The sequence below is a fragment of the Oncorhynchus gorbuscha genome, linkage group LG05 (genome assembly GCF_021184085.1).
Source record: "Oncorhynchus gorbuscha isolate QuinsamMale2020 ecotype Even-year linkage group LG05, OgorEven_v1.0, whole genome shotgun sequence".
NCBI classification, from domain to species: Eukaryota; Metazoa; Chordata; class Actinopteri; order Salmoniformes; family Salmonidae; genus Oncorhynchus; species Oncorhynchus gorbuscha.
Window position 1 is genome coordinate 850,128 of NC_060177.1, and position 21,378 is coordinate 871,505.

Consider the following 21,378-nt stretch of genomic DNA (forward strand, 5'->3'; position numbering starts at 1 on the left):
AAATACTAGAGGTTTACTGGCTTCCTGAATCTGATCTAGAGCATTACTGGCTTCCTGAATCTGATCTAGAGGTTATAACCTGAAAGACTAGATACTTACTGGCTTCCTGAATCTGATCTAGAGGTTATAACCTGAAATACTAGAGGTTTACTGGCTTCCTGAATCTGATCTAGAGGAAATAACCTGAAAAGGATAATTCCACCACTTTTTAAACTCCCATTCACTATGTCCAGCACCACACCAGGGTCTACATATGTGAATAACGACACATTTCTATGTTCTGTAGCTACAAACATAAGAAGAAAAGGTCCTTTAGGTTTTGACTTTTCATGCAGAGTTTCTACATTTACATGTGATGACTTTCCAGGCAGGAAGAGTATTATCCAGCTCCCCACTAATCTCACAGTCTTCCTAAATCACTGTGTTATCTGTTGAAAAGTGGTGGAATTGCCCTTTAACCTTCTATAGACACTTACCTTGTGAACATCTGAAGGAACTCTCCTCAGGAAATCAAACACCTCATTGTTGTCGATGGCGTACGGGGCCCGTAATTTCTTGGTGAATTTATTAATTCCTGAAAACAGACATTCAGGAGAAGCGAAATAAAACAGTCTGTATAAACCAGTAATCTGGGTGGATCTGATGCAGCTATAATTAAATAATTAAATAAAACAGTCTGTATAAACCAGTAATCTGGGTGGATCTGATGCAGCTATAATTAAATAATTAAATAAAACAGTCTGTATAAACCAGTAATCTGGGTGGATCTGATGCAGCTATAATTAAATAATTAAATAATACAGTCTGTATAAACCAGTAATGTGGGTGGATCTGATGCAGCTATAATTAAATAATTAAATAATACAGTCTGTATAAACCAGTAATCTGGGTGGATCTGATGCAGCTATAATTAAATAATTAAATAAAACAGTCTGTATAAACCAGTAATGTGGGTGGATCTGATACAGCTATAATTAAATAAAACAGTCTGTATAAACCAGTAATGTGGGTGGATCTGATACAGCTATAATTAAATAAAAATAAAACAGTCTGTATAAACCAGTAATGTGGGTGGATCTGATGCAGCTATAATTAAATAATTAAATAATACAGTCTGTATAAACCAGTAATCTGGGTGGATCTGATGCAGCTATAATTAAATAATTAAATAATACAGTCTGTATAAACCAGTAATGTGGGTGGATCTGATGCAGCTATAATTAAATAATTAAATAAAACAGTCTGTATAAACCAGTAATCTGGGTGGATCTGATGCAGCTATAATTAAATAATTAAATAATACAGTCTGTATAAACCAGTAATCTGGGTGGATCTGATGCAGCTATAATTAAATAATTAAAGAAAACATGCACTTACCCCATACTAGAAGGATATATCGTACAGGGATGAAGTATGTCAGAACTGTTACTGTCACCAGGATAAGGAAGGCAAGGTTGGAGAGGAACGGTACTGACCAGTTAAAGGTGCTGATGAAGAGAACACAATACATATTCATATTGAGTAGATATACAATACATATTCATATTGACTAGAAACACAATACATATTCATATTGACTAGAAACACAATACACATTCATATTGACTAGAAACACAATACATATTCATATTGACTAGAAACACAATACATATTCATATTGACTAGAAACACAATACATATTCATATTGAGTAGAAACACAATACACATTCATATTGAGTAGAAACACAATACATATTGAGTAGAAACACAATACATATTCATACTGAGTAGAAATACAATACATATTGAGTAGAAACACAATAAATATTCATACTGAGTAGAAATACAAAACATATTGAGTAGAAACACAATACATATTCATACTGAGTAGAAATACAATACATATTGAGTAGAAACACAATAAATATTCATACTGAGTAGAAATACAAAACATATTGAGTAGAAACACAATACATATTCATACTGAGTAGAAACACAATACACATTCATATTGACTAGAAATACAATACACATTCATATTGAGTAGAAATACAATACATATTCATACTGAGTAAGTCGCTCTGGATAAGAGCGTCTGCTAAATGACTTAAATGTAAATGTAAATGAGTAGAAACACAATATATATTGAGTAGAAACACAATACACATTCATATTGACAAGAAACACAATACATATTGAGTAGAAACACAATACATATTCATACTGAGTAGAAACACAATACATATTCATACTGAGTAGAAACAAAATACATATTCATATTGAAACACAATACATATTGAGTAGAAACACAATACATATTGAGTAGAAACACAATACATATTGAGTAGAAACACAATACATATTGAGTAGAAACACAATACATATTGAGTAGAAACACAATACATATTGACAAGAAACACAATACATATTGAGTAGAAACACAATACATATTCATACTGAGTAGAAACACAATACACATTCATATTGACTAGAAATACAATACACATTCATATTGAGTAGAAATACAATACATATTCATACTGAGTAGAAACACAATACATATTGAGTAGAAACACAATACACATTCATATTGACAAGAAACACAATACATATTGAGTAGAAACACAATACATATTCATACTGAGTAGAAACACAATACATATTCATACTGAGTAGAAACACAATACATATTCATATTGAAACACAATACATATTGAGTAGAAACACAATACATATTCATACTGAGTAGAAACACAATACATATGGAGTAGAAACACAATACATATTGAGTAGAAACACAATACATATTGAGTAGAAACACAATACATATTGAGTAGAAACACAATACATATTGACAAGAAACACAATACATATTGAGTAGAAACACAATACATATTCATATTGAGTAGAAACACAATACATATTCATACTGAGTAGAAACACAATACATATTGAGTAGAAATACAATACATATTGAGTAGAAACACAATACATATTGAGCAGAAACACAATACATATTGAGTAGAAACACAATACATATTGAGTAGAAACACAATACATATTGAGTAGAAACACAATACATATTTATACTGAGTAGAAACACAATACATATTGAGTAGAAACACAATACATATTCATATTGAGTAGAAACACAATACATATTCATACTGAGTAGAAACACAATACATATTGAGTAGAAATACAATACATATTGAGTAGAAACACAATACATATTGAGCAGAAACACAATACATATTGAGTAGAAACACAATACATATTCATACTGAGTAGAAACACAATACACATTCATATTGACTAGAAATACAATACACATTCATATTGAGTAGAAATACAATACATATTCATACTGAGTAGAAACACAATACATATTGAGTAGAAACACAATACACATTCATATTGACAAGAAACACAATACATATTGAGTAGAAACACAATACATATTCATACCGAGTAGAAACACAATACATATTCATACTGAGTAGAAACACAATACATATTCATATTGAAACACAATACATATTGAGTAGAAACACAATACATATTCATACTGAGTAGAAACACAATACATATGGAGTAGAAACACAATACATATTGAGTAGAAACACAATACATATTGAGTAGAAACACAATACATATTGAGTAGAAACACAATACATATTCATACTGAGTAGAAACACAATACACATTCATATTGACTAGAAATACAATACACATTCATATTGAGTAGAAATACAATCCATATTCATACTGAGTAGAAACACAATACATATTGAGTAGAAACACAATACACATTCATATTGACAAGAAACACAATACATATTGAGTAGAAACACAATACATATTCATACTGAGTAGAAACACAATACATATTCATACTGAGTAGAAACACAATACATATTCATATTGAAACACAATACATATTGAGTAGAAACACAATACATATTCATACTGAGTAGAAACACAATACATATTGAGTAGAAACACAATACATATTGAGTAGAAACACAATACATATTGAGTAGAAACACAATACATATTTATACTGAGTAGAAACACAATACATATTGAGTAGAAACACAATACATATTCATATTGAGTAGAAACACAATACATATTCATACTGAGTAGAAACACAATACATATTGAGTAGAAATACAATACATATTGAGTAGAAACACAATACATATTGAGCAGAAACACAATACATATTGAGTAGAAACACAATACATATTGAGCAGAAACACAATACATATTGAGTAGAAACACAATACATATTGAGTAGAAACACAATACATATTGAGTAGAAACACAATACATATTCATACTGAGTAGAAACACAATACATATTGAGTAGAAATACAATACATATTGAGTAGAAACACAATACATATTGAGTAGAAACACAATACATATTCATATAGAGTAGAAACACAATACATATTCATACTGAGTAGAAACACAGTACATATTGAGTAGAAACACAATACATATTCATACTGACTAGAAATACAATACATATTCATACTGAGTAGAAACACAATACATATTGAGTAGAAACACAATACATATTCATACTGACTAGAAATACAATACATATTCATATTGAGTAGAAACACAATACATATTGAGTAGAAACACAATACATATTGAGTAGAAACACAATACATATTGAGTAGAAACACAATACATATTCATACTGAGTAGAAACACAATACATATTGAGTAGAAACACAATACATATTGAGTAGAAACACAATACATATTCATATTGAGTAGAAACACAATACATATTCATACTGAGTAGAAATACAATACATATTCATACTGAGTAGAAATACAATACATATTGAGTAGAAACACAATACATATTGAGTAGAAACACAATACATATTCATATTGAGTAGATATACAATACATATTCATATTGAGTAGAAACACAATACATATTCATATTGAGTAGAAACACAATACATATTCATACTGAGTAGAAACACAATACGTATTGAGTAGAAACACAATACATATTCATACTGAGTAGAAACACAATACATATTCATACTGAGTAGAAACACAATACATATTCATACTGAGTACAAACACGATACATATTGAGTAGAAACACAATACATATTGAGTAGAAACACAATACATATTGAGTAGAAACACAATACATATTGAGTAGAAACACAATACATATTGAGCAGAAACACAATACATATTGAGTAGAAACACAATACATATTGAGCAGAAACACAATACATATTGAGTAGAAACACAATACATATTGAGTAGAAACACAATACATATTGAGTAGAAACACAATACATATTCATACTGAGTAGAAACACAATACATATTGAGTAGAAATACAATACATATTGAGTAGAAACACAATACATATTGAGTAGAAACACAATACATATTCATATAGAGTAGAAACACAATACATATTCATACTGAGTAGAAACACAGTACATATTGAGTAGAAACACAATACATATTCATACTGACTAGAAATACAATACATATTCATACTGAGTAGAAACACAATACATATTGAGTAGAAACACAATACATATTCATACTGACTAGAAATACAATACATATTCATATTGAGTAGAAACACAATACATATTGAGTAGAAACACAATACATATTGAGTAGAAACACAATACATATTGAGTAGAAACACAATATATATTGAGTAGAAACACAATACATATTCATACTGAGTAGAAACACAATACATATTGAGTAGAAACACAATACATATTGAGTAGAAACACAATACATATTCATATTGAGTAGAAACACAATACATATTCATACTGAGTAGAAATAGAATACATATTCATACTGAGTAGAAATACAATACATATTGAGTAGAAACACAATACATATTGAGTAGATATACAATACATATTCATATTGAGTAGAAACACAATACATATTCATATTGAGTAGAAACACAATACATATTCATACTGAGTAGAAACACAATACATATTGAGTAGAAACACAATACATATTCATACTGAGTAGAAACACAATACATATTCATACTGAGTAGAAACACAATACATATTCATCTGAGTAGAAACACGATACATATTGAGTAGAAACACAATACATATTGAGTAGAAACACACAATACATATTGAGTAGAAACACAATACATATTCATACTGAGTAGAAACACAATACATATTGAGTAGAAACACAATACATATTCATACTGAGTAGAAACACGATACATATTGAGTAGAAACACAATACATATTGAGTAGAAACACAATACATATTCATACTGAGTAGAAACACAATACATATTCATACTGAGTAGAAACACAATACATATTGAGTAGAAACACAATACATATTGAGTAGAAACACAATACATATTGAGTAGAAACACAATTCATATTGAGTAGAAACACAATACATATTGAGTAGAAACACAATACATATTGAGTAGAAACACAATACATATTGAGTAGAAACACAATACATATTGAGTAGAAACACAATACATATTGAGTAGAAACACAATACATATTCATACTGAGTAGAAATGCTAAAAATTCATATACAGTGCCTTGCGAAAGTATTCGGCCCCCTTGAACTTTGCGACCTTTTGCCACATTTCAGGCTTCAAACATAAAGATATAAAACTGTATTTTTTTGTGAAGAATCAACAACAAGTGGGACACAATCATGAAGTGGAACGACATTTATTGGATATTTCAAACTTTTTTAACAAATCAAAAACTGAAAAATTGGGCGTGCAAAATTATTCAGCCCCCATTAAATTAATACTTTGTAGCGCCAACTTTTGCTGCGATTACTGCTGTAAGTCGCTTGGGGTATGTCTCTATCAGTTTTGCACATCGAGAGACTGAAATTTTTTCCCATTCCTCCTTGCAAAACAGCTCGAGATCAGTGTGGTTGGATGGAGAGCATTTGTGAACAGCAGTTTTCAGTTCTTTCCACAGATTCTCGATTGGATTCAGGTCTGGTCTTTGACTTGGCCATTCTAACACCTGGATATGTTTGAACCATTCCATTGTAGATTTTGCTTTATGTTTTGGATCATTGTCTTGTTGGAAGACAAATCTCCGTCCCAGTCTCAGGTCTTTTGCAGACTCCATCAGGTTTTCTTCCAGAATGGTCCTGTATTTGGCTCCATCCATCTTCCCATCAATTTTAACCATCTTCCCTGTCCCTGCTGAAGAAAAGCAGGCCCAAACCATGATGCTGCCACCACCATGTTTGACAGTGGGGATGGTGTGTTCAGGGTGATGAGCTGTGTTGCTTTTACGCCAAACATAACGTTTTGCATTGTTGCCAAAAAGTTCAATTTTGGTTTCATCTGACCAGAGCACCTTCTTCCACATGTTTGGTGTGTCTCCCAGGTGGCTTGTGGCAAACTTTAAACAACACTTTTTATGGATATCTTTAAGAAATGGCTTTCTTCTTGCCACTCTTCCATAAAGGCCAGATTTGTGCAATATACGACTGATTGTTGTCCTATGGACAGAGTCTCCCACCTCAGCTGTAGATCTCTGCAGTTCATCCAGAGTGATCATGGGCCTCTTGGCTGCATCTCTGATCAGTCTTCTCCTTGTATGAGCTGAAAGTTTAGAGGGACGGCCAGGTCTTGGTAGATTTGCAGTGGTCTGATACTCCTTCCATTTCAATATTATCGCTTGCACAGTGCTCCTTGGGATGTTTAAAGCTTGGGAAATATTTTTGTATCCAAATCCGGCTTTAAACTTCTTCACAACAGTATCTCGGACCTGCCTGGTGTGTTCCTTGTTCTTCATGATGCTCTCTGCGCTTTTAACGGACCTCTGAGACTATCACAGTGCAGGTGCATTTATACGGAGACTTGATTACACACAGGTGGATTGTATTTATCATCATTAGTCATTTAGGTCAACATTGGACCATTCAGAGATCCTCACTGAACTTCTGGAGAGAGTTTGCTGCACTGAAAGTAAAGGGGCTGAATAATTTTGCACGCCCAATTTTTCAGTTTTTGATTTGTTAAAAAAGTTTGAAATATCCAATAAATGTCATTCCACTTCACGATTGTGTCCCACTTGTTGTTGATTCTTCACAAAAAAATACAGTTTTATATCTTTATGTTTGAAGCCTGAAATGTGGCAAAAGGTCGCAAAGTTCAAGGGGGCCGAATACTTTCGCAAGGCACTGTAGGTGTTGTTTTACAGGGTCAGTCATGGTAGTATGATAGGTGTTGTTTTACAGGGTCAGTCATAGTAGTATGATAGGTGTTGTTTTACAGGGTCAGTCATAGTAGTATGATAGGTGTTGTTTTACAGGGTCAGTCATAGTAGTATGATAGGTGTTGTTTTACAGGGTCAGTCATGGTAGTATGATAGGTGTTGTTTTACAGGGTCAGTCATGGTAGTATGATAGGTGTTGTTTTACAGGGTCAGTCATGGTAGTATGATAGGTGCAGTGGAGTGTGTTGTTTACAGGGTCAGTCATGGTAGTATGATAGGTGCAGTGGAATGTGTTGTTTTACAGGGTCAGTCATGGTAGTATGATAGGTGCAGTGGAATGTGTTGTTTACAGGGTCAGTCATGGTAGTATGATAGGTGTTGTTTTACAGGGTCAGTCATGGTAGTATGATAGGAACAGTGGAATGTGTTGTTTTACAGGGTCAGTCATGGTAGTATGATAGGAGCAGTGGAATGTGTTGTTTTACAGGGTCAGTCATGGTAGTATGATAGGAGCAGTGGAATGTGTTGTTTTACAGGGTCAGTCATGGTAGTATGATAGGAGCAGTGGAATGTGTTGTTTTACAGGGTCAGTCATGGTAGTATGATAGGAGCAGTGGAATGTGTTGTTTTACAGGGTCAGTCATGGTAGTATGATAGGAGCAGTGGAATGTGTTGTTTTACAGGGTCAGTCATGGTAGTATGATAGGAGCAGTGGAATGTGTTGTTTTACAGGGTCAGTCATGGTAGTATGATAGGAGCAGTGGAATGTGTTGTTTTACAGGGTCAGTCATGGTAGTATGATAGGAGCAGTGGAATGTGTTGTTTTACAGGGTCAGTCATGGTAGTATGATAGGAGCAGTGGAATGTGTTGTTTTACAGGGTCAGTCGTAGTAGTTCAGCACCAGTGGAGCAAATTAGGTTTAAGTGACTTGCTCAATGGCATATCGACAGAGTTTTCACCTTGTCGGCTCTTATGTTCGGGTTTGGGTTACACCCCAAAGCTCTAATGTGTTGTTTCCCTAACTAGTGGGTTACCACCCCAAAGCTCTAACCGCTGGTAGTAACTGATAGGTTACACCCCAAAGCTGGAATGTGCTTGTTTAACTAGTGGGTTACCACCCCAAAGCTCTAACCGCTGGCTACCTGCCTATGATAGTGGGTTACCACCCCAAAGCTCTAACCGTGGCTTGCCTCCCTAACTAGTGGGTTACCACCCCAAAACTCTAACCGCTAGGCTACCTGCCTCCCTAACTAGTAGGTTACCACCCCAAAGCTCTAACCGCTAGGCTACCTGCCTCCCTAACTAGTGGAATTGTTGTTTTACAGGGTTACCACTACAAAGCTCTGACCGCTAGGCTACCTGCCTGGAACTAGTGGTTACCACCCCAAAGCTCTAACCGCTAGGCTAGTGCCTCCCTAACTAGTGGGTTACCACCCCAAAGCTCTAACCACTAGAATACCTGCCTCCCTAACTAGTAGGTTACCACCCCAAAGCTCTAACCGCTAGGCTACCTGCCTCCCTAACTAGTGGGTTACCACCCCAAAGCTCTAACCGCTAGGCTACCTGCCTTCCTAACTAGTGGGTTACCACCCCAAAGCTCTAACCGCTAGGCTACCTGCCTCCCTAACTAGTGGGTTACCACCCCAAAGCTCTAACCGCTAGGCTACCTGCCTCCCTAACTAGTGGGTTACCACCCCAAAGCTCTAACCGCTAGGCTACCTGCCTCCCTAACTAGTGGGTTACCACCCCAAAGCTCTAACCGCTAGGCTACCTGCCTCCCTAACTAGTAGGTTACCACCCCAAAGCTCTAACCGCTAGGCTACCTGCCTCCCTAACTAGTAGGTTACCACCCCAAAGCTCTAACCGCTAGGCTACCTGCCTCCCCAACTAGTGGGTTACCACCCCAAAGCTCTAACCGCTAGGCTACCTGCCTCCCTAACTAGTGGGTTACCACCCCAAAGCTCTAACCGCTAGGCTACCTGCCTCCCTAACTAGTAGGTTACCACCCCAAAGCTCTAACCGCTAGGCAACCTGTCTCCCTAACTAGTGGGTTACCACCCCAAAGCTCTAACCGCTAGGCTACCTGCCTCCCTAACTAGTGGGTTACCACCCCAAAGCTCTAACCGCTAGGCTACCTGCCTCCCTAACTAGTAGGTTACCACCCCAAAGCTCTAACCGCTAGGCTACCTGCCTCCCTAACTAGTGGGTTACCACCCCAAAGCTCTAACCGCTAGGCTACCTGCCTCCCTAACTAGTGGGTTACCACCCCAAAGCTCTAACCGCTAGGCTACCTGCCTCCCTAACTAGTAGGTTACCACCCCAAAGCTCTAACCGCTAGGCTACCTGCCTCCCTAACTAGTGGGTTACCACCCCAAAGCTCTAACCGCTAGAATACCTGCCTCCCTAACTAGTGGGTTACCACCCCAAAGCTCTAACCGCTAGGCTACCTGCCTCCCTAACTAGTGGGTTACCACCCCAAAGCTCTAACCGCTAGGCTACCTGCCTCCCTAACTAGTGGGTTACCACCCCAAAGCGCTAACCGCTAGGCTACCTGCCTCCCTAACTAGTGGGTTACCACCCCAAAGCTCTAACCGCTAGGCTACCTGCCTCCCTAACTAGTGGGTTACCACCCCAAAGCTCTAACCGCTAGGCTACCTGCCTCCCTAACTAGTGGGTTACCAACCCAAAGCTCTAACCGCTAGGCTACCTGCCTCCCTAACTAGTGGGTTACCACCCCAAAGCGCTAACCGCTAGGCTACCTGCCTCCCTAACTAGTGGGTTACCACCCCAAAGCTCTAACCGCTAGGCTACCTGCCTCCCTAACTAGTGGGTTACCACCCCAAAGCTCTAACCGCTAGGCTACCTGCCTCCCTAACTAGTGGGTTACCACCCCAAAGCTCTAACCGCTAGGCTACCTGCCTCCCTAACTAGTGGGTTACCACCCCAAAGCGCTAACCGCTAGGCTACCTGCCTCCCTAACTAGTGGGTTACCACCCCAAAGCTCTAACCGCTAGGCTACCTGCCTCCCTAACTAGTGGGTTACCACCCCAAAGCTCTAACCGCTAGGCTACCTGCCTCCCTAACTAGTAGGTTACCACCCCAAAGCTCTAACCGCTAGGCTACCTGCCTCCCTAACTAGTGGGTTACCACCCCAAAGCTCTAACCGCTAGGCTACCTGCCTCCCTAACTTGTGGGTTACCACCCCAAAGCTCTAACCACTAGAATACCTGCCTCCCTAACTAGTGGGTTACCACCCCAAAGCTCTAACCGCTAGGCTACCTGCCTCCCTAACTAGTGGGTTACCACCCCAAAGCTCTAACCGCTAGGCTACCTGCCTCCCTAACTAGTGGGTTACCACCCCAAAGCTCTAACCGCTAGGCTACCTGCCTCCCTAACTAGTGGGTTACCACCCCAAAGCTCTAACCGCTAGGCTACCTGCCTCCCTAACTAGTGGGTTACCACCCCAAAGCTCTAACCGCTAGGCTACCTGCCTCCCTAACTTGCGCCCAACTTCATTTTGGTTGGAGGAGATATGGGCAGAAACATACAAAAAATATAAACTAAATATTGAATCAACATTTATGGACAATTAAAATAAACACATGTCAAAACCAGAACACCATGTCAAATCAACATTTATGGACAATTAAAATAAACACATGTCAAAACCAGAACACCATGTCAAATCAACATTTATGGACAATTAAAATAAACACATGTCTAATTCAGACTAAAATGCTCACTTTTTAATTCTCTCCCCGAAGCATGCGATTTCCTCCAACAGGTTTTGGACAGTGATGACAGTCTCTTGAACCATGTGAATTTTTTCCATCAAACCTCTCTTCTCGGATTCCTACAACATTAAAGGACCAGTCAGTTCTACGTGTCTTTAGATACATTAAAGGACCAGTCAGTTCTACGTGTCTTTAGATACATTAAAGGACCAGTCAGTTCTACGTGTCTTTAGATACATTAAAGGACCAGTCAGTTCTACATGTCTTTAGATTCCTCCAACATTAAAGGACCAGTCAGTTCTACATGTCTTTAGATACATTAAAGGACCAGTCAGTTCTACGTCTTTAGATACATTAAAGGACCAGTCAGTTCTACATGTCTTTAGATACATTAAAGGACCAGTCAGTTCTACATGTCTTTAGATACATTAAAGGACCAGTCAGTTCTACATGTCTTTAGATACATTAAAGGACCAGTCAGTTCTACATGTCTTTAGATACATTAAAGGACCAGTCAGTTCTACATGTCTTTAGATACATTAAAGGACCAGTCAGTTCTACGTCTTTAGATACATTAAAGGACCAGTCAGTTCTACATGTCTTTAGATACATTAAAGGACCAGTCAGTTCTACATGTCTTTAGATACATTAAAGGACCAGTCAGTTCTACATGTCTTTAGATACATTAAAGGACCAGTCAGTTCTACATGTCTTTAGATACATTAAAGGACCAGTCAGTTCTACGTCTTTAGATACATTAAAGGACCAGTCAGTTCTACATGTCTTTAGATACATTAAAGGACCAGTCAGTTCTACGTCTTTAGATACATTAAAGGACCAGTCAGTTCTACGTCTTTAGATTCCTCCAACATTAAAGGACCAGTCAGTTCTACATGTCTTTAGATACATTAAAGGACCAGTCAGTTCTACGTCTTTAGATACATTAAAGGACCAGTCAGTTCTACGTCTTTAGATACATTAAAGGACCAGTCAGTTTTACATGTCTTTAGATACATTAAAGGACCAGTCAGTTCTACATGTCTTTAGATACATTAAAGGACCAGTCAGTTCTACATGTCTTTAGATACATTAAAGGACCAGTCAGTTTTACATGTCTTTAGATACATTAAAGGACCAGTCAGTTCTACATGTCTTTAGATTCCTCCAACATTAAAGGACCAGTCAGTTCTACATGTCTTTAGATACATTAAAGGACCAGTCAGTTCTACATGTCTTTAGATACATTAAAGGACCAGTCAGTTCTACATGTCTTTAGATTCCTCCAACATTAAAGGACCAGTCAGTTCTACATGTCTTTAGATACATTAAAGGACCAGTCAGTTCTACATGTCTTTAGATACATTAAAGGACCAGTCAGTTCTACATGTCTTTAGATACATTAAAGGACCAGTCAGTTCTACGTCTTTAGATACATTAAAGGACCAGTCAGTTCTACGTCTTTAGATTCCTCCAACATTAAAGGACCAGTCAGTTCTCAGTCTTTAGTTCCTCCAACATTAAAGGACCAGTCAGTTCTACGTCCTTAGATTCCTCCAACATTAAAGGACCAGTCAGTTCTACATGTCTTTAGATACATCATAGGACCAGTCAGTTCTACGTCTTTAGATACATTAAAGGACCAGTCAGTTCTACGTCTTTAGATACATTAAAGGACCAGTCAGTTCTACGTCTTTAGATTCCTCCAACATTAAAGGACCAGTCAGTTCTACATGTCTTTAGATACATTAAAGGACCAGTCAGTTCTACATGTCTTTAGATACATTAAAGGACCAGTCAGTTCTACGTCTTTAGATACATTAAAGGACCAGTCAGTTCTACATGTCTTTAGATACATTAAAGGACCAGTCAGTTCTACATGTCTTTAGATACATTAAAGGACCAGTCAGTTTTACATGTCTTTAGATACATTAAAGGACCAGTCAGTTCTACATGTCTTTAGATTCATTAAAGGACCAGTCAGTTCTACGTCTTTAGATACATTAAAGGACCAGTCAGTTCTACATGTCTTTAGATTCATTAAAGGACCAGTCAGTTCTACATGTCTTTAGATTCATTAAAGGACCAGTCAGTTTTACATGTCTTTAGATTCATTAAAGGACCAGTCAGTTCTACGTGTCTTTAGATACATTAAAGGACCAGTCAGTTCTACATGTCTTTAGATTCATTAAAGGACCAGTCAGTTCTACGTCTTTAGATACATTAAAGGACCAGTCAGTTCTACATGTCTTTAGATACATTAAAGGACCAGTCAGTTCTACATGTCTTTAGATACATTAAAGGACCAGTCAGTTCTACGTGTCTTTAGATACATTAAAGGACCAGTCAGTTCTACATGTCTTTAGATACATTAAAGGACCAGTCAGTTCTACATGTCTTTAGATACATTAAAGGACCGGTCAGTTCTACATGTCTTTAGATACATTAAAGGACCAGTCAGTTCTACATGTCTTTAGTTCCTCCAACATTAAAGGACCAGTCAGTTCTACGTCCTTAGATTCCTCCAACATTAAAGGACCAGTCAGTTCTACGTCTTTAGATACATTAAAGGACCAGTCAGTTCTAAGTCCTTAGATTCCTCCAACATTAAAGGACCAGTCAGTTCTACATGTCTTTAGATACATTAAAGGACCAGTCAGTTCTACATGTCTTTAGATTCCTCCAACATTAAAGGACCAGTCAGTTCTACATGTCTTTAGATACATTAAAGGACCAGTCAGTTCTACATGTCTTTAGATACATTAAAGGACCAGTCAGTTCTACATGTCTTTAGATACATTAAAGGACCAGTCAGTTCTACATGTCTTTAGATACATTAAAGGACCAGTCAGTTCTACATGTCTGACAGACGTCTATAGTCAGACAGAACCTCTACAGTCAGACAGACAGAACCTCCACAGACAGACAGAACCTCTACAGTCAGACAGACAGAACCTCCACAGACAGACAGAACCTCCACAGTCAGACAGAACGTCTACAGTCAGACAGAACCTCTACAGTCAGACAGACAGAACCTCCACAGTCAGACAGAACCTTTACAGTCAGACAGAACCTCTACAGTCAGACAGAACCTTTACAGTCAGACAGAACCTCTACAGTCAGACAGAACCTCTACAGTCAGACAGAACGTCTACAGTCAGACAGAACCTCTACAGTCAGACAGACAGAACCTCTACAGTCAGACAGACAGAACCTCTACAGTCAGACAGACAGAACCTCTACAGTCAGACAGACAGAACCTCTACAGTCAGACAGACAGAACCTCTACAGTCAGACAGAACCTCCATAGTCAGACAGAACCTCTATAGTCAGACAGAACCTCTACAGTCAGACAGAACGTCTACAGTCAGACAGAACCTCTACAGTCAGACAGAACCTCTACAGTCAGACAGACAGATCCTCTACAGTCACAGACAGATCCTCTACAGTCACAGACAGATCCTCTACAGTCAGACATAACCTCTACAGTCAGACAGACAGATCCTCTACAGTCAGACAGACAGATCCTCTACAGTCAGACATAACCTCTACAGTCAGACATAACCTCTACAGTCAGACAGACAGATCCTCTACAGTCAGACATAACCTCTACAGTCAGACAGACAGATCCTCTACAGTCAGACATAACCTCTACAGTCAGACAGACAGATCCTCTACAGTCAGACAGACAGATCCTCTACAGTCAGACAGACAGATCCTCTACAGTCAGAACCTCTACAGTCAGACAGACAGATCCTCTACAGTCAGACAGACAGATCCTCTACAGTCAGACATAACCTCTACAGTCAGACATAACCTCTACAGTCAGACAGACAGATCCTCTACAGTCAGACATAACCTCTACAGTCAGACAGACAGATCCTCTACAGTCAGACATAACCTCTACAGTCAGACAGACAGAACCTCCACAGTCAGACAGACAGATCCTCTACAGTCAGACAGACAGATCCTCTACAGTCAGACAGACAGATCCTCTACAGTCAGAACCTCTACAGTCAGACAGACAGATCCTCTACAGTCAGACAGACAGATCCTCTACAATCAGACAGACAGATCCTCTACAGTCAGACAGACAGATCCTCTACAGTCAGATCCTCTACAGTCAGACAGACAGATCCTCTCCAGTCAGACAGATCCTCTACAGTCAGACAGACAGATCCTCTACAGTCAGACAGACATAGCTTCTACAGTCAGGTAGATCTTCTATATAGAAACCCAGCATTATCAGCATTATCAGTCATTAACAACTAAAAATACTATGTAGAAACCAGGTATTATGAATCATTACTATGTAGAAACCCAGCATTATTAGCCATTACTATGTAGAAACTCAGCATTATCAGTCATTACTATGTAGAAACTCGGCATTATCCGACATTACTATGTAGAACCCCAGCATTATAAGTCATTACCATGTAGCACCCCCAGCATTATCAGTCATTGCTATGTAGAAACTCAGTATTATCAGTCATTACTATGTAGAAACTCAGCATTAACAGTCATTGCGATGTAGAACCACAGCATTATCAGTCATTACTATGTAGAAACTCAGCATTAACAATCATTGCGATGTAGAACCACAGCATTTATCAGTCATTACTATGTAGAAACCAGGTATAATGAGTCATTATGAAACATAATGGGAAACGATGCTACCTTTTCATCTTCATCATCTTCATCGCCCAAGTCCATATTATCCTGGAAAGAAAAGATTAGTAAAGTGAAGGATAGGAAATGTCCAGACCTGTGGTTCACTACATTAATCCAGGCATTATTATGAGCTGTCCTCCCCTCAGCAGCCTCCACTGGTTGGTGTACAGTAGTAGGTCCATGTAGTGTGTCAGGATGTGAACAGATGACATCACATGACTGATCCTCAGCACTGACTAACACATGATCATGCTGAGGGCTTTGGTAGTAGTTCTAGAATCTAGGAGATAGAGGTAATAGTTGTAGAATCTAGGGGATAGTGGTAGTAGTTCTAGAATCTAGGAGATAGTGGTAATAGTTGTAGAATCTAGGAGATAGTGGTAGTAGTTCTAGAATCTAGGAGATAGTGGTAGTAGTTTTAGAATCTAGGAGATAGAGGTAATAGTTGTAGAATCTAGGGGATAGTGGTAGTAGTTCTAGAATCTAGGAGATAGAGGTAATAGTTGTAGAATCTAGGGGATAGTGGTAGTAGTTCTAGAATCTAGGAGATAGTGGTAATAGTTGTAGAATCTAGGAGATAGTGGTAGTAGTTCTAGAATCTAGGAGATAGTGGTAGTAGTTCTAGAATCTAGGAGATAGTGGTAGTAGTTCTAGAATCTAGGATATAGTGGTAGTTGTAGAATCTAGGGGATATTGGTAATAGTTGTAGAATCTAGGAGATAGTGGTAGTTGTAGAATCTAGGGGATAGTGGTAGCAGTTGTAGAATCTAGGAGATAGTGGTAGTAGTTCTAGAATCTAGGAGATAGTGGTAATAGTTGTTGTATAATCTAGGAGATAGTGGCAGTTGCAGAATCTAGGAGATAGTGGTAGTAGTTCTAGAATCTAGGAGATAGTGGTAGTTGTAGAATCCAGGGGATGGTGGTAGCAGTTGTAGAATCTAGGAGATAGTGGTAGTAGTTCTAGAATCTAGGAGATAGTGGTAGTTGTAGAATCTAGGGGATATTGGTAATAGTTGTAGAATCTAGGAGATAGTGGTAGCAGTTGTAGAATCTGGGAGATAGTGGTAGCAGTTGTAGAATCTAGGAGATAGTGGTAGTAGTTGTAGAATCTAGGAGATAGTGGTAATAGTTGTAGAATCTAGGGGATAGTGGTAATAGTTGTAGAATCTAGGGAATAGTGGTAATATTTGTAGAATCTAGGGGATAGTGGTAATAGTTGTAGAATCTAGGAGATAGTGGTAATAGTTGTAGAATCTAGGGGATAGTGGTAATAGTTGTATAATCTAGGAGATAGTGGTAGTAGTTGTAGAATCTAGGAGATAGTGGTAGTTGTAGAATCTAGGAGATAGTGGTAGCGGGTCTAGAATCTAGGAGATAGTGGAAGTAGTTCTAGAATCTAGGAGATAGTGGTAGTAGTTCTAGAATCTAGGAGATCGTGGTAGTAGTTCTAGAATCTAGGAGATAGTGGTAGTAGTTTTAGAATCTAGGAGATAGTGGTAGCAGTTCTAGAATCTAGGAGATAGTGGTAATAGTTGTATAATCTAGGTGATAGTGGTAGCAGTTGTAGAATCTAGGGGATAGTGGTAGCAGTTGTAGAATCTAGGATATAGTGGTAGTTGTAGAATCTAGGATATAGTGGTAGTTGTAGAATCTAGGGGATAGTGGTAGCAGTTGTAGAATCTAGGAGATAGTGGTAGCAGTTGTAGAATCTAGGAGATAGTGGTAGCAGTTGTAGAATCTAGGATATAGTGGTAGTTGTAGAATCTAGGGGATAGTGGTAATAGTTGTAGAATCTAGGAGATAGTGGTAGCAGTTGTAGAATCTAGGAGATAGTGGTAGCAGTTGTAGAATCTAGGAGATAGTGGTAGCAGTTGTAGAATCTAGGAGATAGTGGTAGCAGTTGTAGAATCTAGGAGATAGTGGTAATAGTTGTAGAATCTAGGGGATAGTGGTAATAGTTGTAGAATCTAGGGGATAGTGGTAATAGTTGTTGAATCTAGGGGATAGTGGTAGCAGTTGTAGAATCTAGGAGATGGTGGTAATAGTTGTTGAATCTAGGGGATAGTGGTAGCAGTTGTAGAATCTAGGAGATGGTGGTAATAATTCTAGAATCTAGGATGATAGTGGTAATAGTTGTAGAATCTAGGGAATAGTGGTAATATTTGTAGAATCTAGGGGATAGTGGTAATAGTTGTAGAATCTAGGGGATAGTGGTAATAGTTGTTGAATCTAGGGGATAGTGGTAGCAGTTGTAGAATCTAGGAGATGGTGGTAATAATTCTAGAATCTAGGATGATAGTGGTAATAGTTGTAGAATCTAGGGAATAGTGGTAATATTTGTAGAATCTAGGGGATAGTGGTAATAGTTGTAGAATCTAGGAGATAGTGGTAATAGTTGTATAATCTAGGGGATAGTGGTAATAGTTGTATAATCTAGGAGATAGTGGTAGTAGTTGTAGAATCTATGAGATAGTGGTATTGTAGAATCTAGGAGATAGTGGTAGTTGTAGAATCTAGGAGAAAGTGGTAGTTGTAGAATCTAGGGGATAGTGGTAGCAGGTCTAGAATCTAGGAGATAGTGGAAGTAGTTCTAGAATCTAGGAGATAGCGGTAGTAGTTCTAGAATCTAGGAGATAGTGGTAGTAGTTCTAGAATCTAGGAGATAGTGGTAGCAGTTCTAGAATCTAGGAGATAGTGGTAATAGTTGTATAATCTAGGTGATAGTGGTAGCAGTTGTAGAATCTAGGGGATAGTGGTAATAGTTGTAGAATCTAGGAGATAGTGGTAGTAGTTCTAGAATCTAGGAGATAGTGGTAGTAGTTGTAGAATCTAGGTGATAGTGGTAGTAGTTCTAGAATCTAGGAGATAGTGGTAATAGTTGTAGAATCTAGGGGATAGTGGTAGTAGTTCTAGAATCTAGGAGATAGTGGTAGTTGTAGAATCTAGGGGATAGTGGTAATAGTTGTAGAATCTAGGAGATAGTGGTAGTAGTTGTAGAATCTAGAAGATAGTGGTATTAGTTCTAGAATCTAGGAGATAGTGGAAGTAGTTGTAGAATCTAGGAGATAGTGGTAATGGTTGTAGGGGAATAGGATTAAACATGGCTGTTTGGAGTGAGGCGCTGTACTGACCAGGTCCTGGTTGGCCCGTCCAGATGCAATCTGAAGATAGTTCCATGTGATGAGCAGAACCAGACAGAGAGGCAACATGTAGAACTCCCAATGCCACACCGCCAGCAGGAATATCTAATGGAAGAGATGAGAGGACGGGAGGGGAGAGGAGGAGAAGAGAAGTAGCATAGGACAGAGGGGAGCGGAGTCGGGAAGGAGAAGGAGTAGGGAAGGAGATGAGGGGAGAGGAGTAGGGGATGAGCGGGGAGGAGGAGAAGAGAGGAGTGGGGAAGAGTGGGGGAAGAGGGGAGAGGAGAGGCGGGGATGAGAGGGAAGGAGAGAAGATGATAGAAAGGAGGGGAAGAGGAAATGAAGAGAGAAGAGGAGAGGATTAGGAAGGGGAGAGGAGGAGATGGGAGGAGGGGAGAGGAAAGGAGAGAAGCAGAGGAGAAGAGGGGAGGAGTACAGGGGAGGAGTAGGGGAGAGGAGGGGAGAGGAGAGGATGAGTACAGGGGAGGAGTAGGGGAGAGGAGAGGCAGATGGGAGAAGAGGGGAGAGAGGGGGAGGAGTAGGGGGGAGAGAAGAGGAGAAGGGACAGGAGATGAGAGGATGAGTACAGGGGAGGAGTAGGGGAGAGGAGAGGCAGATGGGAGAAGAGGGGAGGAGAGGGGGAGGAGTAGAGGGGAGAGAAGAGGAGAAGGGAGGGGAGATGAGAGGATGAGTACAGGGGAGGAGTAGGGGAGAGGAGAGGCAGATGGGAGAAGAGGGGAGGAGGAGGGGGAGGAGTAGGGGGAGAGAAGAGGAGAAGGGAGGGAGATGAGAGGATGAGTACAGGGGAGGAGTAGGGGAGAGGAGAGGGGGAGGAGTAGGGGGAGAGAAGAGGAGATGAGAGGATGAGTACAGGGGAGGAGTAGGGGGAGAGAAGAGGAGAGAAGAGGGGAGGAGAGGGGGAGGAGTAGGGGAGGAGTAGGGGAGAGGAGAGGCAGATGGGAGAAGGGAGGATAAACTGATAAAGGGTCACTTCATTAACTGAACATTAAATACATGACATACACTGTATTTACCAAACACTCCATCTCTTCTCCTCTAGTGGGACTCTAGTGGGACCAGTCTACACTGTATTTAAACCAAACACTCCATCTCTTCTTCTCCTCTAGTGGGACCAGTCTACACTGTATTTACCAAACACTCCATCTCTTCTTCTCCTCTAGTGGGACCAGTCTACACTGTATTTACCAAACACTCCATCTCTTCTTCTCCTCTAGTGGGACCAGTCTACACTGTATTTACCAAACACATCTCCTTCTCCTCTATCTCTACACTGTATTTACCAAACACTCCATCTCTTCTCCTCTAGTGGGACCAGTCTACACTGTATTTACCAAACACTCCATCTCTTCTTCTCCTCTAGTGGGACCAGTCTACACTGTATTTACCAAACACTCCATCTCTTCTTCTCCTCTAGTGGGACCAGTCTACACTGTATTTACCAAACACTCCATCTCTTCTTCTCCTCTAGTGGGACCAGTCTACACTGTATTTACCAAACACTCCATCTCTTCTTCTCCTCTAGTGGGACCAGTCTACACTGTATTTACCAAACACTCCATCTCTTCTT

General features: G+C 39.0%; 1 pseudogene; it reads right to left on the minus strand.

Annotated features, from left to right (window-relative positions):
- The window catches only part of LOC124035353, a 59,902-nt pseudogene that overhangs the window by 2,857 nt on the left and 35,667 nt on the right, over positions 1-21,378 (minus strand).